This window comes from Sciurus carolinensis, assembly GCF_902686445.1.
Source record: "Sciurus carolinensis chromosome 14 unlocalized genomic scaffold, mSciCar1.2 scaffold_124_arrow_ctg1, whole genome shotgun sequence".
Lineage (NCBI taxonomy): Eukaryota > Metazoa > Chordata > Mammalia > Rodentia > Sciuridae > Sciurus > Sciurus carolinensis.
The window spans coordinates 883,974-911,432 of NW_025920109.1; the positions used below are offsets into that span (position 1 = coordinate 883,974).

The 27,459-nt window shown below is 40.8% G+C and overlaps 1 pseudogene; it reads right to left on the reverse strand.

The window, feature by feature from the left end:
* LOC124973321 (inhibitor of growth protein 1-like) overlaps positions 1-26,069 on the reverse strand; it is a 41,435-nt pseudogene extending 15,366 nt beyond the window's left edge.
* Positions 26,070-27,459: the final 1,390 nt, after the last annotated feature.

Consider the following 27,459-nt stretch of genomic DNA (forward strand, 5'->3'; position numbering starts at 1 on the left):
ACCATAAATTCCTTCCACTCCCACAGGTGCTAGAGATGCTACATTCACCTCCTGAAGACCTCTTCAATTACCCACTCCTCTCACCTAACCTAATCATTTTTGTAGATGGCAGTTCTGTGCTGGGCCCTGACGGACACTGTAGAGCCACTTTACGCAGTTGTCACCACCAACCACCTCAGTTCTGGAAGTCAATTGCCTTCCAGAAGGGACCACTTCCCAAAAGGCTGAACTCTTTGCTCTGATCAGGAATTTTATCCATAGGTAAACAGGTCAACATCTACACAGATTCCAAATATGCCTTCCTGATTGATTGCTCACTCACATTGAGTTATATGGAAGGAGTGTGAATTTTTCACCACAAAGTGCTCACCAGATAGGAAAGAAAAACAGAAGGTTCTAAGTATGGGAATGTATTCAGTAGAAAGTAAAAGAATGTTTCTAAGGCAGAAAGTTCTTGTGTGAGGGAATATATGAGGGTAAAAGTGCTAAGAAAGTCTGTGTAAGTAAAGGGCAAATTTCAACAAATTTGCATATAACTAAGTTGGTTATATGTACGTTAGACAGGCTGTGGCCTAGTACCTGGGAATGTAGGGGCACAAGATGCCTGACTGCTGTGGCAGTACCCTTACTGGGAAGGCTCTGTACAAGAATCCTATCAGCTCTGACACTGATCTCAGGCACACAGTTCTCAGGCAGGAAGGAATTCCTTTGCCAGATAACCAGTGTTTCCTCAGTTCCCTTCTCTGGTTCCTGCCTGCCTTACAGTAACTTTGGACAGGGGACTTGCCTGAAAGCAACACATAGTTGCTAACATTGCACTTTCCAGCTGTGAAAAGTTGCATAGATGTCCTAGTCTCTGTAACTTTCCTGAAACCAAAGAATAATGCTTATGTAATCTTTAACCTGATAGTAAGACATATATAAAGATTGCTAATGTAACTCTTTAGAACTGCATTTCCATCAGAGAACAGAGAACAGAGTTCCATCTGATCTCTGTTTAATCTCAAAATCTGTGTTTTGTGAAAAAGCCCCACCTTATCTGAAATAAGGCTCTGCCTCACCTGGCTGCATGTTAGAATGGCTCCAAAATAAGCCAGACTTTAATTTATTTAAAGTTGTGTTCAAAAGTTTGATGTTTGCTGTAAAGATTGCTGTGATCTCAAACAGGGGATATAATGAATAACTCAGTCAGAATTCAGGATACCTATTGCACAAACTGAATGTTTTACTGTTGGTGATTCCATTTTGTATTTTCCTTGTAAACTCTGTTGCTGGATTAATTTTTGCAAAAGTATTGCTTCAAGAGCAAACACTGTAAATTAACTTGAAGGTAAGGCATCACCAATAGGACAGATAATGTAAACCCCAATTAGATAAAAAAAGGATAAATAACTGTAAAGTCATGGATATTGAAGTTAAAGCCCAGCACTCTTAATTTATGACTGGTAAGACTAACTTGCTGGATGGTTAAGATCAAATTTAGAAATTGAGATTAAATACAGAGGCCAAGAAAAGTCAGTAACAGGTCAATTTGACCAGCATAATCTTAGACACACAAGAAAACAGTTAAAACATAAATATAGCCATTCTTTGGCATTTACGAGAAACAATAGTCAAATGCAACCTAAGATGTACACTTGTGTTAACCTCCCTAAAGTAAATAAAGACTGGAAGCTACAAGAGAGAAATTCTTAGGCAGATGTACCTGCTAACTATCAAGAGAAACTGCCAGAATCAGAAGTTTTAGTCAGTTTAAGGGCTACAGATCTTCCTAAACTACATATGTAGGCTCAATCTATGCTTGCTAGTATGATTATCTAACCCTAAGTCACAGGAATAAAGAGATCTCTACTAAACACAGGTTATACCAACAAGAGAACTTAATTATGCAGTCACTGCCAAACAAAAGCTAGAACAGCAACTCCAGAAGGCAGTAGAGGCATCTGCTGCCCCCCTGACATCCCTGCAAAGATGAATAACATTTATTGCTCAGGTTTCCTTGCAGAACCATTGAGCACTAGATCTGACAGCAGACAAAAGGGGAACATGCCTCTTCCTAAGAGAAGGATGTTGTTGCTGCTTCAATGAAACTGGTCTAATGAAAGCAATGTCAAAACTCTCAAATGTCTAAATAAAAGGCTGAAGCAAGAAGAATCAAATGACCCCTGGCCAGGATGGCTGAATTCCACTCTTGTCACCTGGATGACCCCTACCCTTACTCCCCTATTTGTGATAGAATTTCTGCTAATGATTGCTCCCTGTCTTCTCAGGTTTGCCCGGAACCACATAAGTGAAGTTGCCAGGGTGACCTACAACCAGATGTTCCTACACTCTTATGGTTGCCTCCCCACCAACCTAGAACATGAACCATTTTCTCCCCAGGAGCCCCTAACATGCAGGAAGCAGCCAGACTCTGGTGCCCTATATCACCAAAAAGGTCAGGATGTTAGGTCAGAAATTAGGGGACTATAGGGGGCAAAGCTGAGCAGTCGTAACAAAAAAGCTGAGCGGCTGGAACAAAGACCAGCCTGCCAAAGGTGACCAGAAAGTTAGCAGCAAGGTGGATGGAAAGTTCCACTGACTCTTTACACCTACCTGTCACTCAACAGGACCCCCTCCCATCCCAGTCTATAAAATCCCTGAGTAGCTCCATTCCCTCCACTGACAACTTTCCCTCCTCTGGTCAACCTGTGTTCATCCCTCATCTCCCTCTCTAAGAGACTTTCCTCTCAAAAGACACTCCCTTCCCCTTCATCTGCCTGTCCCTGTCTGACACCCCTTCCCCCTCCCTCTGCGCCACTAGCTACCCTATACCAACAACACCCAAATTTGTTCAATGAGGGCACTTCCTCTGGTGCCATGGCTCTCTGTTCTCCTCCACTGCCAGTGTTACTGGTACTTGCTTCCTAGTCACAGTAATCCCTCAGCTCTCCTTATACTCCTCCTCTGAACTTCAACAGCTCCTTCCTCATCCTCGCATCCCTCGGGCTATTTTCCTGCTGGTTCTTATTGGCCTCACCCTCACAACTTCACTAGCAGGAATGGGTCTCTCAGGAGGAGCACTGCGTCACTCCCTTTGGGCATCCAGAGACCTCCAAGAGAAACTGCAATCAGCTCTGGATGCCACGGTGGAGTCCTTAAGTTCACTCCAGCGGCAAGTAACCTCCATTGCTCAGGTAACCCTACAAAACAGACGGGCTATCGACCTCCTCACTGCAGAAAAGGGAGGAACTTGCCTCTTCCTGAAGGAAGAATGTTGCTACTATGTTAATGAATCTGGCCTTATCGAGCAGAATGTTGTTAAACTACAGGATCTCTCTGCTCAAATAACGAAGTCAACCGCTGCTAGACCTTTATCAGACTTCTTCCCATCACCCTTCCTCACCTATGTCCTCCCATTTTTAGGGCCCTTCCTTGGACTTCTCCTCCTCTGCTCCTTCCTGCCCTGTATCATAAGGTTCCTTCAAGGCCAGCTCCAGAAAATCACTAATCAAACTTTCAACTAGCTTCTCTTAAAGGAATATCACCCCCTCCCTTCCGAAGATGTCTCCAGCTCTGGCTTCAACCCTCTCCATGTATAATCAGTGGAAGTACTTCCTGACAGAGCTCCCTGTGGATGCCTGGCTCGTACCTCCTGTATGCTCCCACCTAGACTGGTCCAAGGCAATACAAATGCTACTCCTGCAAGGGACGTTCCCTAATCTGATGCGCGATGCCCTCAAATGGTTCGCAGTCCTTTTCTTGGAAATATGCAGTCAACTCTTCTTCCCTACCCCCCCACATCACCCCCACTCAGCAGGAAGCAACCAGAGAGACTGGCGACCCCACTCATAAAGAAACAAAAAGGGAGGAATATTGACTCCATTTACCTCATTATTTCCCTATTTTTCCCCGCCCCTCCCCCTTTTCTTAAAATGTCATTCAACAGGCTTCTCTTCCTGAAAGTCTGCTTCCTGCCAGTGCATTTAGCCACCCAATTAGGTATCAACACCCCCACCCTGGGCCCTATCCGACATATAGGCAAATGCCTCCTTGGCAATATGCAGATAGCATAATTAGCTCCCTTGAGAGGCTGTATATAAGGCAACAAACTTTTCTAATAAAAATGCCCCCCCTCCTGGCAGCAAGTCTCTGTTCATTCTTTCACAAGTCTCCGTTCATTCTTTCATTATGTGTTAAGGCTCACAGTGTGGGTATTGTATCATTATCAGGGTACACAGTGAGGGTATTATATCAGTGTCAGAGGCCATGGAAGGGAACTGTGTATCAGAGGACATAGGAAGATATTATGTCAGTGTCAAAGCTCATGTGAGAATATTAAATGATGGTCACAAGGTACATTGTAGTTATTATGTGAGTTTCAGAGGACATAGTGAGGAATTAAAATGAGAATCAACAGGCATATTGATAGTATGTGAATGGGAGAGGTCACAATGAGGGTGTAATGCATCAGAGCTCAAATTCAGGATATTATATGAGAGTCAGAATCTGAAGTGAGTAGAGTTTGTGAATGTTAGAGGTCACAGTATTGGCATAATGAGTATTAGAATCACCATTGAAGATATTATGTGTGTGTTTTAGACAACAGTGAGGGTTTTATTTGAGTGTAAGAGGCCAAATGAGGATATTATATGCAGGTCAGGGGTAACTGAGGTTATTACTATGAGAGGCAGTGACCACAGGAGAGTATTATGTGAGTGCCGGTGGTCAAACCAAGGGTATTACATGAATGTCACAGGTCACATTGAGTGTATTTTGTGAGTTTTAGAGGCAACAATGTAGTCATTATGAGTGTGAGTGCCCACAATGAAGGTAATATATCAGTGTCAGAGGCTACAGTGAGGGAATTATGTTATTGCCAGAGCCCAGAATTAGGATATTTTGTGAAGGTCAAAGGCCAGAATTAGGATATTCAGTGAAGGACAGAGGAAAGAGTGAGTGAATTATGAAGGTCAGAAGTCACACTGAGGACATTTTGAGTGTTAGAGGTCACAATGGGTTACTAAGTAACTGTCAGAAATCATACTGAGGATATTATTTATGGCCAGAGGCCAATTTAGGGTATTATGAGAGTGTCAGTGACCATAAGAGGGTATTATGTGAATGCCTACTGTCACAATGAGGATATTATATGAATGGCAGATGTCACAGTAAGAGTGTTTTGTGAGACTCAGAGGCAACTGTGGGCATTTAATGAGCATAAGAGCCCATAATGAAGGTATTATGTCAGTGTCAGAAGCAAAGTGGGGATACAATGTGAGAGCCAGAGGCCACAGGAATATATTTTGTCAGTGACAAACCCCATGTAAGGATAGTATGTGATTATCAAAGGACATAGGGAAGGTGTTTTGTGAGTGTCGAAGGACACAGTGAGTGATTTGGGTGAGTATAGGCCACAGTGCTTGTATTAATTGAGTATCAGAGGCCCCATTGATGATACTATGTGATTTTAAAAGGTCACACTAAAAATATTGTGATTGTGGCAGAAGTCACAGTGAGAATGTTATGTGAGTGGCAGTTATCACAGGAGTGTATATTATGAGTGTCAGAGGCATAGTGAGGATATTATGTGAGTTTGAGGGGCTACAGGAGGATATTTTGTGAATGTCAGAGGTGAGGATATGAGAGATTTCAGTTCATGGTTATCTGGCTCCAGTGCTTCTGGATCTGTGAGAGGAGAGGAAGGAAGAACATGGGAGAGCATAGCAAAGCTGCTCAGCTCACAGCAGCTAGAAAACAGAAAAAAGCCAGGGACAAGGTATAGTTCCCAGGGGCAAACCCCCAGAACACACTCCCTTCAACAGTCCCTTCTCCTCGAGTGCTTTTATTTTCTTTTTCTGTATTTTGTTCTAGGATTGAATTCAGGGGTATCTTACCACCCACTTATACCCCCAGATTATTATTTAAGTAATTAATTATTTAATAGAGATAGGGCTTAAGGTACTGAGGCTGAAGGTGCTGTGGTAGTCGTGCTTTAGCTTCTGAAATCACTGGGATCACAGGTGTGTACCACTGTACCCAGCTCAACGCCCTATGTTCTCACCACTTCCTTATAGTTCATTCAGCTATCATTCCATCAATGGATTAATCTACTGATAAAATCAGAGACCTCAAAAGTTCACCTCTGAACATCACTGCAGTGGGAGTCAGACTTTCAACACAGTAGTTTTTGGGGGATATTCCAGATCCAAACTACAACAATGAGGGACTGGGATCTTGTCCCAGGACCACACTGGGGAAGCGGCAGCCTTGATTGAAAAAGTTGGGGAAGACTTCTGAAGAGGTAAGATTCAACAGCATGTCATCCGCAGTGTACAGAAGGAAGTGATTTCCTGTGTGGGAGCCCCAGGGTGCCCTGAAAGATAAACTGACCTTTGTGTTAGGAGTACAGGGCAACAGGCATGCTTGTTGTTCTTGTGTTAGAAAGAGCTGGAGTGATGCAGGAACAGTGGTATATGCCTGGAATACCAACTACTCAGGAGGCTAAAGAAGGAGAATCATGAGTTTGAGTCCATCCTGGGCAATTTAAATAAATAAATAATAATAATAATAATAAAAGAAATAATAATAATAATAATAATAATAATAATAATAATAAAAGATCTAGAGAAGTAGATCAGTGGGATTGTGCTCCTGGATTCAATATCCATGTCCACAGAAAAAGGAAGGAGGAAAAAGGAAATAATCCAGTTTTAGTGCTGCATACCTATAATCCCAGTGACTCAGGAGGCAGAGGCAGGAGGATCACAAGTTCAAGGCCAGTCTTAGCATTTTAGTAAGGTCTAAGTAACTTAGTGAGACCCTGCCTCAAAATAAAATATAAAATATAAAAGTAAAAATAAAATATAAAAGTAAGATATAAAAGGGCTGGGGAGATAGCTCTGCTGGTAGAGTGCTTGCCTCACAAGCACAAGGCCCTGAGTTCAAACGCCAGGAATACAAAAAAAAAAAAAAAAAAATTAAAATATAAAAAGTGCAGTGAAAATCATCCCTGGTTTAATGCCCAGTACTGAAAAAAAAAATCTCTATTATGTATAATTACAGTACACCAATAAAATATATGGGGAAAAAGGAAAGAAAATAAATGAGCAACTAAGATGGATTTTCAAAGGCAATAAAGCTTTTTTTTCCCTAGCTTTCTGGCCATGTTAGCTGCTGCAGTTGTTTGGGGGCCCTTCCATACTTAAGGGAGGAAGATGGTGCTGCAGAGAAAAACAAGTCTCTGGAGGTCATCATCTCTGGGCTCCAGCCTGTAATGCAAACTAAAAAGGATGTGCTGTGGTACTGGGAAAAGTGAAATAAACTGATCACCCTCACCAACCACTGTTCAACTCTGAGGAAACCTGAAAAATACCATCTTGCCAGAATTGGTGTTCCTCACCACAGTGGCAATAATAGAGAATTGGGCACAGCATGCACACTATCTGTCATTGATCCAGATGACTGTGATATGATTAGAAGCAAGCCTCAACTCTCAGGGATTCTTCAGATTCAGGGGAAAAGTCAGCTACAGAACAACTTAGAGACAAGCAAGAAGTGAAGATTCAGCTTTTAATTGCTTGATTTTATGGCACTGGGGATTGAACTTCATTCCTAGTAGGCAAGCACTCTGTCACTGAGCTTCATCCCCAGCATTCTACACCTTCTTTCTCACACACACACAAATAAAAAGAAAACACAAAAAACTTGAGACAGGTCTTACTAAATTTTCCAAGAGGTCCTGAAACTTGCAATCTCCCTGCCTCAGCAACCTGAGTAGCTGGAATTATTAGGCAGGTGCTGCTATTCCCAGTGGCTGAAAGGTTTAAGCCAGGAATGTGGGGAAAAAGTTGGACACATGAGCATTTAACTCAAACAGAGCAGGAATTGAAAAGAACTGAAAATTTGGTAAGAACTCATAAAATGTGAGAAAGAGCAGAATCCAGTCCTATTTTCAGGTAGGCAGCAGAACTAGGCAGGTTACAGAATTGAAAAATAGCTCAGAGACAACAAGCCAAAACAGAATCCCCTAGCCTGCAAGTGTTAGTTTTACAATGAAATATAATCTTTCTCTCTAGAGCCATGACAAATAATTTTCACAATATGCCAGTAGTCCATTAATGTGCTTGCATGAAACATTCAGACTCTTAATTGCTGACTAATATTTAAGATATATAGCTGTAAGATAAACACATACAATTTTCTTATTGGTACTGAGGATTGAACTCAGGGGTGATTTATCACTGAACTACATTCCCAGTCCTCCGACATGACTTTTTGAAATTTTGAGACAGGGTCTTACTAAGTTGCTTAAGGTCTCACTAAACTGCTGGGGCTGGCCTCAAACTTGCATTCCTCAGCCTTAACCTCCCAATTCTCTGGGATTGCAAGTGAGTGCCCCTGTCTCCAGATAGACAGATATCTATTTATAAATGATGCATTAATGATTTTTAATTTTTTTACTGTTATGTTATTAGACAGAAAGGATCTTGAATCATATTTTGAATTTTTTTTCTTGTATTGTGATTCTCTTTAGTGATGAAACTTAAGATTCCTGACCCTAAGCACAGTTTTAAATTGGTGTCCTCTTAAGAGTTTTTACCAAGATTGTGACTAAACATGAAGGTAGTGAGAATGAAGGAACATTCCTGTGCATTTGTGTTTGTTCCATAATCCCCAAAATAAATAACCTCCTTGGTATTTGACTTCTCGTTTGAATATCCACCAGAGATTTAATGCTTTTATTCTTGGAAAATAAACAAGTACCTGTCCTCTTTCAGATAGACTGAGCCACTGGAAAAGCTCTGGATCATGAGTTGTGGGCAGAAGCATGCATGACTTGTCTATGCAATTTCACTTATGTGATGGCATAAGAAAATGCAACAGAACAGGAATGGGGGCACATGCCTATAATCCCAGTTATGTGGGAGGCTGAGGCAGGAGGATCACAAGTTTAAGGACAGTCTCAACAACTCAGCAAGAACTTGTCTTAAAATAAAATAATAAAGGGAAGAAATTCAATGTCACAGAGCTTGATTGGCAGGTGTGAGGCCCTGGGTTCAACAGCCAGGATTGTGATGGGGGTGATTTGGGCTCTCACATATGATCAAATCATGGAAGAGACTGTTGGTCAGGAGTAAGATGTTATGAAAGATCCACTATCCCAGGTGATGAGAATCCTGCACTTCTGGAGATCCTGTGAATTCCATTTTATATTAGGGTATGAAGAAATGTGGTAAAACCCAGAAACCCCAGATCTGAAGTTCCTGCATCCCTAGGTGAACTAAGCACCTCTCCCCACTGAGTTCTTCTCACATGCTAGAAGAGAACACACCTTCCTGAGGTCTTCTCACTTGTTTGGAAACAGCACATTTTCCTGAGTTCTTTTCACATACTTGGAGACAGAGGGCACATCTTCCAACCCATTGACAGAAAGAGGTTTTGGTACTCAATGCATCCATAATCTTCTCTTACATTTCCAGCTGAGGAGGGAAAGGGGGCCAGTACGATAAAAGATTTGCTTTCTTCCACGTTGAAAACTTGGAATCTTCTCCCAGGTGATAAATCACACAACTCGGTTACCTGCTACTGTGGTTAGATCTGGATTATCCCCAAATCTTTTTTTTTTGAAGACTTGGTCCTGAATGCAGCAGGGTACAGAGCTGGGGTCTTCAGGAGGTGGCTGAATCACTGGGGGTATGACCTCAAAATGAATTAATGCCCTGGTGATTTTACAACTTCATGGGCTATTGGAGGTGGTGGAATCTTTAGAGGTGGGGCATAACTGGAGGAAATGGGACATTTAGGGTATGCCCTTTAAGGCTATACTGGGTACCTGGCCTCTCTTCTTTTTGGCCACCATGAAGTGAGCAGTTTTGTTCTGCTGTGTGCTCACTGCCATGTTGTGCCTTCCCATTGGCCCAGTGAAATGGGGCCAAGTATGAAAATGTTTCTGAAACCAGAAGTCAAAATAAATCTTGTCTCCTTTAAGTTGATTTACCTCAGTTATTTTGTCACAGCAGTGGAAAAGCTGACTAACACACCTGCTAAAATGGATTAAGGGAAAGGTAAAAGGTATGGAATAGAAGCCTAAATTAAAACTTCAGAGGTATATCTCATCTGTCAGTTTTTTAATTAGTAATGGAGGGAAACTGGGGAAATAAAATCCCTGCTTTTAAATTCAGCTATACCTTACCATGGAGGTTCAACATACCTATAAATGATGGTAAATAATTTTTAATTTCTTTATAAGAATTTTAGTTTGAGATTTTATGTGCGGTCTAGATACAAATATTCCTGGAGGGAAATAAAACTGAGTTTATATAAAAAAGTTTTGTCGTGCATTCCTTTATCATCTTGTCTTTTTAACATAGTCCTGGGCAAGTTCTGGGTCTAATAAACACAGGGCAGAACAAGGAAAGGAAAGTGTAGGTCACAGGATGATGCAGAGAAGGCATGTGTGACACTACAGAGTTGTGGACTCCTACAGGGAGTTTACTGAGGTGACTGAAAGGAGTAGAGGGTGGACACCACACCTGCTGCTCATTATATATGGACTTGTGGTTATTTCTGGCAGCAGAGGTGTTGGGAGCCCTGGGATCCAGTCACTTGTGCTTCCTGGGCAGCATTTGTCATTGAGCTGTGACCTTCAAAGTGAATAATACTGCCTGTGTCCAGAAAGTTTGGTGCTGGACAACCTCTGTAAATATCCACTTGAAAGGATACAGAATTTAAAATACACTGATTTATCCACTATTTTTTGCTAAGAGGAATGGTGTTATTAATCTAAGTTTTTGCTTTAGGATTTTTCATTTAAAAGTCTCTGTCCTAGCTTAATAATGAATTTTTTGAAACAGCTCCAATATTTTGTATTATTTTACCAATCTCTTCAATTTACTGGAATTAAAAAAAAACACATTATTTGAAGATCAGTTGATCCCAGTCAATTCTTCATGATCATTGTGCTTATCAACCCCTTCAGAACAGGAGGAATTTATAGTGAGATTTTTCACTTCAGTGCCTGGCCTTATTACTGTGTATTAAAACCTGACCAGGAAAGATGGGTTTGTTGACCAAGGAATTCATCACCTTTAATTCAGAACTCAAATGTGAATTTAGAAAAGGAACACAGAGTTCTATCTCCTTGCTGCCTACTGCATTCACTCTAATCCCCACCCCAGACTTGCCGGACTACTTTTGTAGGCTTTGTTTCTATTATCCTCTTTATAAGTTTTGGCTAAGTAAGATTAAATTCTGTTCTTTGAAAACACAGCACAAATCATCTGTCAGCATTACTCTTTGCTATCTGTATCTCTAAAATGACAATTCTTATCATGTCTGAAATTCAAAAGTTCTATCAAAAGTCCAATCTCCATTCAGAGTTAACTTTTGACATGAAGCACTTCCGTGAAGCAACAGCATATGTTGTGCCCAAAGGCTTGAGACCCCACAAGGACCACCAGAGACCACGATCAATGCAAGCAGCAAAGAGTCATTTATTAGCGAGTTCGAACTCGGTCCTCTGCATCCTTAATCAACGACGCTAGGAGAGAGGCCCGAGCCCTCGTCAGCAGGGTTTTTATAAGGAAAAGCAAGCAGTTTTACAGTGTTCTTCTAATTGGCTAACATTCGAACAGCTAAACCTCCCCTGGTTGGGTCCAGTCAATCTATTTGATTTTCATTGGGTCCGGCCAGAACTGGACGGTCCTAGAGGAAGAAGGGGGGAGGGAAGGGGTGAACTATTCAGGAGCTGAGTTTGGGGGGAGGGAAGGGGTGAACTATTCAGGAGCTGAGTTGGGGCTAGGCCCTGCTCTCGTCCTTGACGGATAAGGTCTCCAGGCAACTGCACATTCCTCGGACAAATGTCTCTTAACAACCTTGGTAAGCACAGGGGCCCAGCAGTCCTGTTTGTCCTTGAGACAGTTAGCAGCACAGATACCACCCTGCTCTCAACATCCCCCCTTTCCAAGAACATTTAGAGAGCCAATCTTGGGTCTCTACTGTTCTAATTCTTGCTGCTTAATGGGCTGATATTGGGCCTTTAGCACCATTAGCTGTACTGTATTTATTTTATCTTTAACAAAAGCAATTAACTTATTGATTATACAAGGTCCTATAGTTAAAGCTAGTAACAACAATATTAGGGGTCCCACTGTAGTGGACACCAGAGTAGTTAACCAAGGGGAAAAATTGAACCAGGATTCAAACCAGTTCTGACTAGCTTCCCATTCTTTCTTTCTGTTTGTTAGTCCTTCTCTGACTTTTGCCATGGATTCCCTCACTACTCCAGAATGATTAGCATAAAACCAACATTTTTCTCCCAGAGCTGCACATAGACCTCCTTGTTTACAGTCTTTAAAGTCAGGTAAATTTGGTAATTAATGAGCTCCGGAGATTCTTGACATTTTATTCTTCCAGGGGCAGTCTCCAACTTCCAAAGGCAGATGGCTTCATGGCTTCATTTCCTCAATTTGACCCGATTCCCTATTTCTACACTAACTACCTGTCCTTATTCTGACTTCATTTACCCCTCTAATACTAGGAACTCCTTCACTGCTGTAGGAAAAATGGGCGATGACCAATCTGACTTCTTCGAGCTGGAAGTGGGCAGCGTGGGGCAAGCAGTTTGGAGTTCCCTTTTTAAAATCGGGTCAACTGAGGGGTCCAAGGTAGAAGTCTGGTTGGGGAAGAGCAGGCTGTAAACTCATCTGGGGGTGGGTGCTTCTATGATAGAAGAACAAAAAGACATGAGTACTGAAATGAGATTAGTACAAAGTAAATGTTGCAGCATCTGAAACTTGCCACTGAGTATCATGAAAATGACAGAAGTCAATCTCTCACCAGGAGGTGGAAGAACTGAGAAATTGTTCCCATAACTAGGCCTAGCAAAGGCTGGAGAGGACAAGGCCTTTATTTGGGGACTTTAACATTGTACAAGTTATCAGGAATGTAAACACAATATTTAACTCTTAATGTCATTGAGGTCCCCAGAAAATATAGTTAAGCTACTTAATGTCATCTGATTTTTGTAAAATATCCCTTTTTGGTATAACCTGTGTTTAGTAGAGATCTCTATACTTCTGTTACTTAGGGCTAGGTAATCATACGAGCAAACATAGATCAAGTCTACCTGTATAGCTTAGGAAGGTCTGTAGGCCTTAAACTGACTAAAAACTTCTGACTCTGGCAGTTTCCCTTGATAGTTATCAGGCACATTTGCCTAAGAATCTTTCTTTCATTTGTAGCTTCCAGTTTTTATTTTAGTGGACTAACACAAGTGTACATCTTAAGTTACATTTAACTGTTATTTCTCTTAAATGCCCAAGAATGGTTATATTTTGGTTTTAACTGTTTTGCTGGGTGTCTAACATCAAGTTGGTCAAATTGACCTGGTTCCTGTCTTGTTAAAGAGTCAGCTGAGTTCCCACAGGGGCCACTCGTAGAGAACTTAAGAGCAGCTTCTTAGCTCCACCAGTGCCGTTGGTTAGGCAGGGTCTCCTTGATGAGGTGACTTCCTTTGGAAGCATTAAGGGGTGTCTCCCTTTTTCCATGACCCTCCTCTGCAGCAGATGCACTGAGTGATTTTCATCCTCTAGTCTCAACAATCTCCTTGATCAGGAGGTTGTGTGACACAGAGTTGCAAAGCTCCTTAGAGAAGTTCTCTTGTTCGTGGGTTCAGGCTGACTGAGGACAAAAGATCCAAATACTGGCCTATCTTGCCTTCTGTATTTAATTCCAATCTCTAAGTTTGATCTTAATCATCCAGCAAGCCAGTTTCACCAGTCATAAAGTAAGAGTACTGGGCTTTAAATTTAATGTCCATAACTTTGCAGTTATTTACCCTTTTATCTAACTGGAGTCTGCATTAGTACTGGAAGTTACTACTATCTGTTCTGGTATTTGTTACCACTATCTGTTAGGTGATGGCTTATTATCACAAGTTACCTAGGTTGCGTGTTCTGGAAGCAGCTACTTCTGCAAAATAGTAACAGGCAACAGTTTTACAAAATGAAATTAGCAAGAGTAAAAACATATTTAGCTTGTATAATAGTTATCTTGAATTTTGGCTGAGTTCTACATTATATACCCTGTTTGAGATCACAGTAATCTTTACAACAAACATCAAATTTTTGAGCACAACTTTAAATGAGTTAAAGTCTGGCTTACTTTGGAGTCATTCTAATATGTAGCAGGGTGAGGCAGAGCCTTATCTCAGATAAGGCAGGGCTCTTCACAAGTCTTAAGTAAAATGTTCTAATCCTAAAACTAATTTTTGCCCCTTTTGTCATGACCAGCATGACCAAATTTTCAAGTTCAATGAGGGTCAAAGGAGTATTAGAAAATAAAGGTTTATAAACACAGATTTTGAAGATTAAGCTGAGATCAGATGGAGCTTTATTCTCTGATGGAAATGCAGATCTAAAGTGTTATGTTAGCAACATTTATACATGTCTTATTATTAAGTTAAAGACTATGTAAGCATTATTCTTTGTTTTCAGGAGAGTTACAGAGACTAGACCATCTATGCAACTTTTTCCCACAACTGCAAAGTGCAATGTTAGGAACTCTGTGTAGCTCTCAAATAAGTCCACTGTCCAAAGTTACTGTAAGGTGGGCAGGAACTAGAGAAGGGAACTGATGAAACACTGGTTATCTAGCAAAACAATTTCTTTCTGCCCAAGAGCTGTGTGCCTGATATCAATGTAAGAGCTGATAGGACTCCTGTACAGAGCCTCCCCAGGGAGGTTACTGCCACAGCAGTTAGGCATCTTGTGTTCCTACACAGGAACACTTTCAGGCACCAGGCATGCTACAGTCATGAAGTCAGGGACCCCAATCTCAGTCTTTGTTGTCCCATTTTTGCTATTGTGCATTATACTCTTTCTTAAATGTCATTTTAAGAAGTTTACATATATTGATTTCTGAGTCCCTATGAATATTAGTTAACACAGTCTAACATTATATCCAGAACAGGAATCAATCAAAGAAAGGCTGAGAGAGCTTTTAACTTTTCTTTTGTGTAGCAAAGTGCTTTCACCTTTTACAATATGAACCTTTAAACAAATCAGGCTGTCACTAACTCTTAGATATACATTTACATTTAAATTTTTATCTCAGTGAAATAAGTAACCAATTTTACATATACCTTACTGATAATATGTCCCATAATAGAACATTAAATGATAGAAGTAAATCCCCAATAAAATTTACTCTTTAAGTTTAATATTACCAGTACAGACAAGTTTATTCTGGAGAATAGCAGCTTGACAGATTTCCTGCTTTAAAAACTTGTATACCTGGAAAATATGAATACATTTAATATACAAGGAGTGACCATTTCACAGTTACCTTGACACTTTAATCTTACTAAATTCAGTTTTTAAAGAAAAATTTAGACTCTGTAACACAGTACAATACTCTTAACAGTTGTTTAACCATAATTGTATAAACCCCAATTTTTAAGACTAATTGTTTTAAAAAATAAAACTTAATAGACACAAAGTTAAGAGTAAATTAGTGTTTCTAAGAAATCCTTGTTATTTTACCATATATTTTAAACTTTGGCTTATATCAGAACATTAGTATTTCACCTTAGGAAAAATCTTAAATGGCTTTAGCTGTCTCACATACACACAACCAACTTAGTTACACACAGACTTGTTGAAACTTGCCCTTTACTTACACACAGACTTTCTTAGCACTTACTTAGACCCTCATGTATTCCATCACACAGGCACTTTCTTACCCAGAAACATTTTTTTTTCCTTTTTATTAAATATATTTCCAAACCCAGAACCTTTTATTCTTTCTTTCCTACCTGTTGACCCCTTTCTGTTCACATTCTGAAACAACTCTAACTGAAACACAGTGAAAGGGGAGATGGTAGCTCTAAATCCAAGTCTAAGAGCTCCTTGGAGCTTTGCAGAACTGGAGGGGGAGCAGGGGGAAGTGGTAAGGGAGCAGATGGAACACTCACTCTCCGAGTTGAGGTTTTATCTGTTAGAACATAACTCTTAATAACCTTGTTTTTAGTAATGACACAAAGCAATTTTAAACTCTTTTTAATTTACCAACCTATGAAAACACCAATAATGTTTAAGTATGATACCCCATGGAATTTGAGGAGTTAAGAGTACCTGATGTTATTTAACAATGAACATTTTAATTTTGCAAATTAATCAGATGTCACCAACAAACACATTTGAGTAGTCCCATACATGTTAACTCTAATTCACTTATTTTGTAAAAACCAAGAAAGCAGGCAGGTGTCCTGAACAGTATTTGCTGTCTTTTTCCTGTTGAAGAAAAGTCCTAGAAACAATTGATATTAGACATTGTTTAACATCAACATTCCATAAGTTTGACCACCTAGAGACTTATGAGTTATTTTCAAAGACATTTTACTTTTATTAGTTTACCCAATTTGAATTGAACCTTTAAATCACGTGAATAAAAGTATTTGGATCCATTTTTAAATTTTAATTTTAGGAGCGCTCAGTTTTGATAAGACCTTGTAACTTTATCTCCATTGCAATGTAACAGATGTTCAAAAACTCTAGTTGAATAAAAAATAGAACTGATCAAAAAAAATCATTAACCTAGGTATGCAAGATCAAAATTATGAGCTCAAAAATACAGCATTAAAGAAAAACAAAACAAAACAAGAATCCTAGAGAATAAGTTAGTTCTGTGTACAGCCTAGAAGTTTAAACGGACACCTTTTTTTTTTTTTTTTTTTCTTCAGGTTACCCTCCCTCCTTCCCGCTGAGACTGCTGCAGGCTTTGGCAAGGCCAGGCAGAGGGGAGGGGGGATCACCCAGGACTTTTTAACCCTTTTTCTTCCTGGTTGAGAAATCAGGTTAGGTTTGAATGCAGAAGATCACAAAACATCATTTCTCACTACTTTTGAGGAATGGAGCTGCTGAGCTCTCTGCCTAGGGGGATTGGAGTAAACAAATCTCTCAGGAACAAGGAGAAGGACTGTAAAAGTACCCTGCAATGAGTATCCCTAAGCCTAAGATCAGATTAACACAATGAAGAATTTAATAGAAGACAAGAGTAAAGACCATATAGTACAATACACAAACAGACAGACACGTAGCATGCTAAATCAAAAATTGGCTAGCTGGTATTTTGTAGTTTCCCAGGTGCCACACAAAGCCCAAATGGGACAAAGAGTTAACCAGATGCGGCCAGTCGTCCGAATGCAATACTGAAGCTGCTCAGAAGCAGCGCAGACGCTGTTCAGAAGTGACAAATTCACCCAGAATGCAGCACAAACTGCTCAGAGTGCAGCACAAGCTGCTCAGAAGTGACAAATTTACCCAGAATGCAGCACAAACTGCTCAGAGTGCAGCACAAGCTGCTCAGAAGTGACAAATTTACCCAGAATGCAGCACAAACTGCTCAGAGTGCAGCACAAGCTGCTCAGAAGTGACAAATTTACCCAGAATGCAGCACAAACTGCTCAGAGTGCAGCACAAGCTGCTCAGAAGTGACAAATTTACCCAGAATGCAGCACAAACTGCTCAGATGTGACAATAATGTCACCAGATGCAATGACTCGCCAGAATGCAGTACCTGCTGCTCAGATGTGACAATAATGTCACCAGATGCGATGACTCGCCAGAATGCAGTACCCACTGCTCAGATGTGACAATAATGTCACCAGATGCGATGACTCGCCAGAATGCAGTACCCACTGCTCAGATGTGACAATAATGTCACCAGATGCGATGACTCGCCAGAATGCAGCACCCGCTGCTCAGATGTGACAAATGTCACCAGATGCGATGACTCGCCAGAATGCAGCACCCGCTGCTCAGATGTGACAAATGTCACCAGATGGGTCGAGGGGACGTCTCCCGAGACCCTGCTGGGGTCCTATAGCGCGTCCGCCAGGACTGTGCCAGCCCAGAACCAGAGCCTGCAGGCAATTCAGACCAGAAAACACATGGCAATGCCTTACTCACCGGTGGAAGATGTCATTTATGACTCTATGATCAGGTGTCTGGGTGGGCTTGGGGATCCCGGACGAGCCCCCATATGTTGTGCCCAAAGGCTTGAGACCCCACAAGGACCACCAGAGACCACGATCAATGCAAGCAGCAAAGAGTCATTTATTAGCGAGTTCGAACTCGGTCCTCTGCATCCTTAATCAACGACGCTAGGAGAGAGGCCCCGAGCCCTCGTCAGCAGGGTTTTTATAAGGAAAAGCAAGCAGTTTTACAGTGTTCTTCTAATTGGCTAACATTCGAACAGCTAAACCTCCCCTGGTTGGGTCCAGTCAATCTATTTGATTTTCATTGGGTCGGGCCAGAACTGGACGGTCCTAGAGGAAGAAGGGGGGAGGGAAGGGGTGAACTATTCAGGAGCTGAGTTTGGGGGGAGGGAAGGGGTGAACTATTCAGGAGCTGAGTTGGGGCTAGGCCCTGCTCTCGTCCTTGACGGATAAGGTCTCCAGGCAACTGCACATTCCTCGGACAAATGTCTCTTAACAACCTTGGTAAGCACAGGGGCCCAGCAGTCCTGTTTGTCCTTGAGACAGTTAGCAGCACAGATACCACCCTGCTCTCAACACATATTATCTATATCCTTAGTATTATATCATGAGTGACTTTCCTCCATGCATTTTTTGAATACTAATTTATGAAGACAGGAACTATCTCAGAGATTAATATAAAACACTAATTGTTATCTAGTGTCAGGAGATGTTTACTGAAATTGAGTTGCTTTTAAAATATTAATTTAAACTGGGTATGGTGGTGTGTGTCTGTAATCCTAGCAACTGGGAAAACTGAGGCATGAGGGTTACAAATTCAAGGTCAGTGGGGGCAAGTAAGTGAGACCCTGACTCAATAAAAACAAATAATGCTGTAGATATAGCTTGGTGGCAAAGTGTGTTCATAACCTAGTAATACAGAAAACAAAAATTAAAATTTATATAAATAAAAAGCATTTATATGTATATATTTGGTAGTGCTAGGAATTGAAACCAGGACCTGCAAATGCCAGCTAAGCACTCTAACCCTAAGCTACATCCCAACCTCCTTACTATGGTTTTGATAAATTTAGTTTATAATAAAGAATATCTATACTTTTAAAACCATAGAAGGGCAATCAAAATTTTAGTAGGAGTCATCATTTTCTTTATCATAGGCATTATATTAGAAATGGTTATTGTTATGTAAAAAGGTTAATTTGTTGATATTTTAGTTATTTAAGATTTAGCCCAGTGGGCTGGGGATATAGCTCAGTTGGTAGAGTGCTTGCCTCAAAAGCACAAGACCCTGGGTTCAAATACCCAACACCGCAAAAAAAAAAAAAAAGATTTAGTCCATCAATTTTAAATCTTGTATAATTTCCAAGTTACAATGAATAACCTCCCTATAAAACATAATGGGTTAACCAAATGAATTCAAAGTTTCTATTAGTATTCCTTAATTGCATCTTGCATTTTGAATATAGCTTATTAAAATATGGCTTCCAAGACATGGGTCTTTTCAGACTCACTACCTGCTGTTTCTCCTCATGCCCAGTACATTCTACAATGTAATACACAGAATCAATCAACTATACTTTTTCCTTCTTCACCTGAATGTTCATGAATTGTGGAAATTCCACCCACTACTTTTCAACTGAGAAGCCACCACCAGCAGGTGCCTGTCCTAGGTTTTATGCTCCTGATAACCTTCTCAAAACCTACTGGGACAGAAATGTCAACACAAATTAAATGTGAACACAGCTGTCAGAGTAGCAATAACAAGATAGTACAGGCAGGTGATACCAAAGAATAAGAAGGACTGACCATCACAAGTTTGAGGTCAGCTAGGCAACTTAGTGAGATCCTGTTTCAAAATTAAAAATAGGCTGGAGATGTAGTCCAGGCATAGGGTGATCATCTAGCAAAGGTGAAGCCCTGGGTCCTATCTCCAGCACTATCAAAAACAAAAAAGAAGAAGAAGAAGAAAAAGAACTGGTTAATTTAGCCTATGTGTATTTGAATAAATGAAGAATAAGTGTTATAGATGCCTTAAATTTTTCTTTCTCTTCTTCATGTCCTCCCAGCTCTTAGACTATTTGAAAAATAAATTTAAAAAGAATGAATTTTGTACACTTTAAATATAATTTGTCTAATTTAATACCACAGTAACATACAATCAGGAACTGGTGACTTCAGTGAGCAAAGGGATTATCTGTACACTTTCTTTATTAAAATGACTTAGGCAGCTGAAGAGGGGAAAGCAGATGTAGGCATCAGAAGTGGCTAACATCCTTTATCAGGCAAGGTATTTTAAACTGAATTCTCACAAACTGAGGAACAAGAATGAAAACAACCATATAAATGTCTTTGATAATGTATTGTCAGATGAAGTAATAAGGAGGACATACATTATGTATACTTACCATATATGCAAATATACTATGGCTTAAAGTTATTAGAGATTATATTTGAGTTAATTTCCAATAGTATATAAACTGTACAAATACATTTTATTTATTTATTTATCATTTAATTTATTTTCTGCAGTGCTGGGGATTGAACCCAGGGCCTTGTGCTTGTGAGGCAAGCACTCTACCAATTGAGCTATCTCTCCAGACCAATGTTTATTTTTAACATTAAACAAGTCAGAAATTTCTGAAGTACTCATTTAAGATGAAATAATTTTAGAAAAGTATAATGACAATTTATTTTCAATTGCAATGCAATCTCTTAGATTCCAATAGTTACTGAATTTAAGCAGCTAAAAACAACCTTTGGATTAAACTTTTTTGCTCTTCAGCATTTTGTAGTGAATACTTGTCATGGGTGAAGCAGTAGGTTACAGCAAAGCGTATATATTTGCACTTGTTAGGTGTCTTCCAAGGGTGATATTCACTTAGAGTTCAGGTTACTATTTCTGAAGACTTTTTGTAAAATAACATTAAATAAACTTTGTCACATTTTCTGAAAGTGTTAGGGAGTTTCTGATAATATAATTACAAAATACTTGGAAACCACAAAAGTCTGCTATCCACTTGATATTTCAGTTGAGCAGTTTCAGAAGGAAAAAATCAAAGAACACCTACTAACAGTCAAGACCCAGGACAGCAGCTGTGATGCACAGTTCAGGGCAGTCTTCCTGTGGGAAAGGACTGCTTCTGTAGTCTTCTCAGTCACATCCACAAACACACAAGGCACCTGTCACCAGGAAACATGTGCAACAATACAACAGTATACTGTGACCCAGAGGGTTAAGAAAGGTTCACAGAGCAAGAAATACTGCAGTATGTCCCTGAACAATGAGCACAATTTCCTCAGTCATTACAGACATTGACAATATTTGAAATGGAGTATTTTTGCAAAAGTAAGCCTATTTTCTACTCAGACACTTATCTGTGAATTACACATTTTATATAAAAATAAAACCCTTGACATTTTGTGGTTTGAACTAATGGATCTCGGTCTTTAACATGTTATAAGAATCGTGCAGGTTTGCTACTTTGGCCCTGAGAATTTGTACTAGTTAGTTCCTTTGAAATTTGATGTCACTGGTCCCAGATCACATTTCTTAGAACCTTGGTTTAAAGCCTTAGTTATCTTTTTCACTTTTCTCTAGAGAATAATCTACTCTTATCCCATTAGCTCCTGATCTTTAGTTTTGACTGCAGGGTTTCTCAATATGTAATCACTTAAATGAAAACAATGAAACAGTACCAAACAGACATTTATAATTTAAAATTAAATTACAATAGGCAAAGAATTAGAAGATTATCTGTTGCCTTTGTCAACTCCAAGATTTTTTGTGTGTGGCAATGGGGAGTGAACCCAAGGACAATCTATCTCCAAGATATACGCTCATTTTTTTTTTTTTTTTTTGAGATAGGGTCTCACTAAATTTTCCAGGATGGCCTTGAACTTGTGATCCTTCTGTCTCTCTCAAGTAGATGGAATTACAGGCATGTACTACTGTGCCTGACCCAATATCACTTTTAATTTCCCCAATTTATAAATTATAGAGACATATGGTTATTGCTTGTTTATTTTGGTAATAGGAATAAAACCCAGGGGCACTTTATTACTGAGCTATAGCCAGGTCATTTTTATGTTTTAGCTAAGTTGTTGAGGCTGGTCTCAAAATTGTAATCCTCCTGCCTGGGTCTCCTGATTCACTGGGCTAAAAGGCAGGTGATGCCTGGTGAATTATCATTTTTTTGGAATCTGGGGTCTTACACTTAGTCCTTCATTTTCAATCTCATTGTACTGTAGAAAACTTTACTGGTATGGTCTGCAGGTGTTTTTCTCCTAAAACACACACATTGAAACCTAATCACCACTGTGATGGTATAAGGTGTGTTCACTGGGTGGTCATTAGGGGAGAGCTGTCTTGCCCCTTTCCACCATGTGAGTACAGTAAGAAACTGCTGTCTGTGAACCAGAGCAAGCCCTAACAAATACTGAATCCCTTGATCTTGGGCTTCCTATTTTGTATAGCCATTAGAAATAAATTTATTTATAAGGTCCCCAGATTTTGGTATCTTGTTATAGCAACCTTCAGAGCCTAATACAATTATCATCTTCTCAACAAACTAAATTTGTTTTTTAAAATTAATAAGGAAAAAATAATAAAAAAAATTAATAAGGAAATGCTAATATATTGTTTTTGTTTTCAAATAGAGAAAAATTAAGTATATTAAAGATAATTCTTTAAGATGTAGTATTTGTTTCACCATTTTGTTATCATTTTTGTTTTTTGGGCTGGGGCATGGGTAGAGGTGATGTACCCAAATGAAACAGTACAAAGAAATAAAACTGCAGAATAAACCAGTTCCACATTTAGTAGGATATTAACTTGGGGTTTCTGCCAGACATTGTGGACAAAATGAGAGACATGAAACAAACTGTGCTTTACTCTACAAACCAGGATTGAAACCTACTACATAGCACAGGTGGTAGGAAATTACTAAATAATTTTTTTTTTAAATAAAATAATAAGCTGGTGGTGCAGTTCAGTTGGTAGAGTGATTGCCTTGCAAGCACAAGGCCCTGGGTTCAATCCATAGCACCACAAAAATAAATAAATAAATAAATAAACAAATAAATGTCAGGAAAGTACTAGGTGTTTTATGGCAATACTGGCAACACATGGAGACCTCTAATCTTTGAGGTTGAAGAAAACATGGCAGTGCTAATGTCATACCTGCAGGAGTCATGAACCCAAAGGATGTCAGTAATTTATATGTTAAACATGGTAAGTTTATTGAACATTGGCTGAATGCCTTATGCATTTAATTAAGAGTATTTCTGATATAACAAGGCTTCTGCTTACACAGTACTGTCAACAGAGTGCCAAACAAGTATACCATACTTGGAATATTTTCTTCTTAATAATAAAATTGAAGTCACTCAATATGAAGAATTAGAGCAAGTGTTACCTCTATGGGTCGGACCAGACTTGCTCTAACAATGGATGAAGAACTCTAGGAAAATATTATCCATGGGTCATATACATTAAAGTCTAATTAGAGCTCTAATTTTAGAAGATGAAATAAGTCAATGAGTAGAGATCTGCATAGTTCAGAGTCCTGGGTATGCTCTCTCTTACACTCAAAATGATGTTGAGTCGAACGGTTGGCCACTTTACCAGCAATTTGGTTCTTAAGTTATTTTATGATTTGAAGCTTTGACCTTACTAGTATGTCCTTTCTAAACACGTTGCACATGATCATTTTTCATGGAAACCAGTAACCTGGGCATCGAGGGTGTTCTAATTCTAATGTATCTTAGGAAACCTGTAAGGGTAGTCTTCAATCAGGATCAGTAGTGGCAGTGCTTTCCTAGATGCCTGATTAACATGCCATTCTTTCTCTCTTCCTCAACAGTTTTTCCTTCAGGTAATGTGTTGCAGGATGCTTAAGCACACTAAGAATGCACAGCATTTTCAGTTTGTTGAGTGCAATGCAATCATTGGCTGTTCAAGCCCATAGGTCCAAAGCTCCATCCCCCAGTCAGACCAAGGTCTCAGGAAGCTGAAGGTCCATATTCAGGAACCCAAGGTGAGAGGCTCAGGCTCAGGAACCACTTACCATTAACATGGGGGGCAGGACTTCCGGAAGGTATGTGGACACTTTTTTTGAAGTGCTTAATTCAAAACTATAATTTGTAGTTCCTAAAATGTTGATTCACTGCACACTGTCTTTCACATGTGACCAGTGAAAATGAAAGGCCAAGAGAATCACTGCCCTCCCAAAAAAGGGAACTACATCTTTTCTAACATTTCTTGAAAATATACATTTGACAATTTACATACCTCAACATAGGCAGCAATGCAATACATACATGGGCTGATTCTGTTCTACTAGAGAATCTCCACAAAGTACCTCTTATAGGCTTTCTTATTCTGGACTTCTGCAATGCTTTGCCCATTGTTTTCTCACTTCTGCCCTGACACTTGGTACAGTACCACTTGTACTTTGGCTTGTGAGTGAGTCCCAAGTAGGAGAAGTGGAACCATCCGATGGGGGCACTTGCTATTTCTGCAAGGTATCATTTATCCACAGGCCACCTGATTGCACAGACAATATGTGAGCTCATTTTAATCACTGGAAAGGTTTCCAGAGTTTGCTTTCTTCTGTGCTTTGGTCATGAAGCCTGTTCTTTGATGTCTTTGAGTTCTTTTCCTTGGGTGTTTCTGAGGTGATGTCATCATGGTCATGATTATTATTAGATGTATTCATCACTTGATTCACATTGTTGTGTGGCCACAGGGAACACTTGTAATTTGGCTTTTCTGCCTGTGCAACTATCTTGTTCTTTGCCTTCTCTTGGCCAGCTTTGCAGCTGTTGCCAGTGGTGCCCTTGATCTCTTGAGGTGCCTCCAAGAGTTCCACGTGATTGTCCACTTGTCTGGTCTGGCACTCTGCAAGCTCCACCAGCTGACTCAGGATCTGAATCTTCTCGTTGCCCAGCTCCTGGCTCCAAATCTCTGCTCTCTGGATGCAGGGGAACACGGGATTTTTGGGCACCATCTGTCTCTCGTTTAAACTTCTCATAGTTCTTCTCATAGTTCTTCTCCAGTTCTTTCAGGATTTCTTGGCATTTTGCTTCAATCTCCTGCATCACTGAGACATTTCTCTTCAGGTTTAAAGACAGACAGTAGATGGAGTCCAGGTAATCCTCCTCATAGTTCACCAGGTCTGTTTCCTGTTGGCAGGACTCAGCATGGTTCAGACTGAAGCCCCCTCCACTCTGTATGGCTTTCTGCTTCCTGCACCCCTCCTCCTAAAATCAAATCTGCAAAATGCAGAGCTCTTTCTCTCCCATGACCTCTGGCTCTCCCAGGAACCCCACTCACCAGGCCAGCAGTTGCAACTGCCCAGGCCACAGTACCCAGCATGTACTAGTGGACCATGGAGTAGGGGGCTTCCAAATGAACCCCCACTGGCCAGACACTGTGCAGAGTGGAGGAGGCTCCCGGATGGACTTTGCTGGCCCGGGTGTGCTGGGTGGAGGGGGCTCCCAGATGAACCCTCACTGTGCCAGCCTGGCACAGTGTGGGGGTGATAAGCAGGCAGCTCCTAATAGTGCACACCTCAGAGTGGGTCAAGGGTCAAGAGTCAAGGGCCATTTGCCTCCGCACTGGAGTAGGGGGGGGCCCAGCCTCGTGGGCAGAGCTGCACTTGTCCCCTCAGTGGACACTTTAAAACAACCCCATCATTTTAAAGCCCTGAGCACTTCAGACATTTTAGCGAGCACCATCCAAAAAATCCTCTCGAAACTCACCCTGCAAGGAATTGTCCCCAACCCAGGAAGGCAAACTGAATACATGTGGCACCCAGAGACCCTGTCCCTGGGGGTGGCAGGAACATGGAGGTGTCTGCATCCCCAGGACCTCCACAGTGACTCTCACCAGACGGTGCCATGTCCACGTGCTTGCCAGTGGACAGGAGGGCCGGAAGCAGTACTTCACTCTTGTGGAATCTCCTCCCTGCAGGCGCCTCCAACCCCAAAGCAGATCTTGCATCCTTTGGGACTCAAACAAGGCTAGTCCACAGTGGGTGGAGTCATACAGGGGCATGCCCAGGTCGCCAGTGATTTTTGCGCATGCCATGCTCTCAGGTGGTGCCCAGGCTAAACAGGCAAATGCACAGCGCAGGTCTGGACCCACCGACTCCACTTGCATCAGTGTTCTGGAGGCCTTGGCAGCGCCTCCTCCAGTGTTGGTGTCTGGCTGCTTCAGAGTTGGCAGAGAAATGTTGCCTGCACCATGTGCTGCTGTGTTCGCTGGACCACAGTCATTTCCATTGGATCAGGCAGACACCTGTCCTTGTGGAATACCGCCCTTGGAAAAGGCAGATTCGCTCTAGTAAGGCTGCTGCCCTGGGTAATGTAGCCTACCGCCGTGCTCAGGTAAGGCCACCTCGGTAAGGCTGCTGCCCTAGGGGAAGGCTGCCTCCCTCAGGTCAGGCCGCCCTCAGTGGGGGACTCTGGTTGGTGTGTCTTGTAGCTGCAGGAGCTTGATCTGAGACTGACCCTAGGGGTCTGGGTCTGGAGGTCGAGGATCCAGGGCAGGGAGGCCTTGGGGGCTGGGTACAGATGGATGGGAGGCCAGAGACACCTCGTGCTCAACCCATCCTGGTGGCAGGGACCATCATCGGTGAGGCACCCTCTCTTGGTAAGGTCGCTGCCCTCTGGTCAGGGCAAGGCAATGCAGGGCGGGTGGGGTGGGGTATTACTGGAGGCAGCCCAGGGTGGGTCAACTGTGTGCACTTTAGTGTGGCATAACACTTACTTAACAAGTGAGAAACCCTAACTTGGATCTTAGCAATACATGTGCATGCTTGCGTGCACGCGCACACACACGCACACACACTTATGCATACCACAATAAAACTTCTGAATTTGGATGACTTTATTCTAAGAAAAATTTTCAAATCCTTTTTAGAAGATAGAAGCAGAATGATGATATATTTAATGTCAGCTAAAATGTGGCATGATATATAAAACCACTCTACATGAAATTTCCTCAGGACTCTAAATCATTATATTATTTAAGAGACAACACAGCAGTTGCTTTTTGTAATTCTGATATATTTATAAAAACAATCTCTGAAAATCATTTTCTTTTCTAATTTTCAAACATAGAAAATGTATCCATTTGTCTTCCTAAAGTTGTACATTCATGAGAATGTTCTTCTCTTACTCCTTGCCATCAAGGGGATGGGCCTATTGTCACAGGAAGTGCCATGACTAGGTTTTATCATAATATCAGTGCCCTATGGTTTTCAGATCAAAGTCATGTATACTTCTCATATTTGCTGATTTTATTAACAATGTACAAACAATTTTTATTATATTTAAAAGAATAACTACCCTGTGGCCTTTAAGACTAAGGTATTATCCACAGTATAGCATCTAAAGCTAATTTATAGCATCACTGTGGCCCTTACAATCAATGAACTATCGATGCAATTGCATGTAATATATTTAATATAATAACT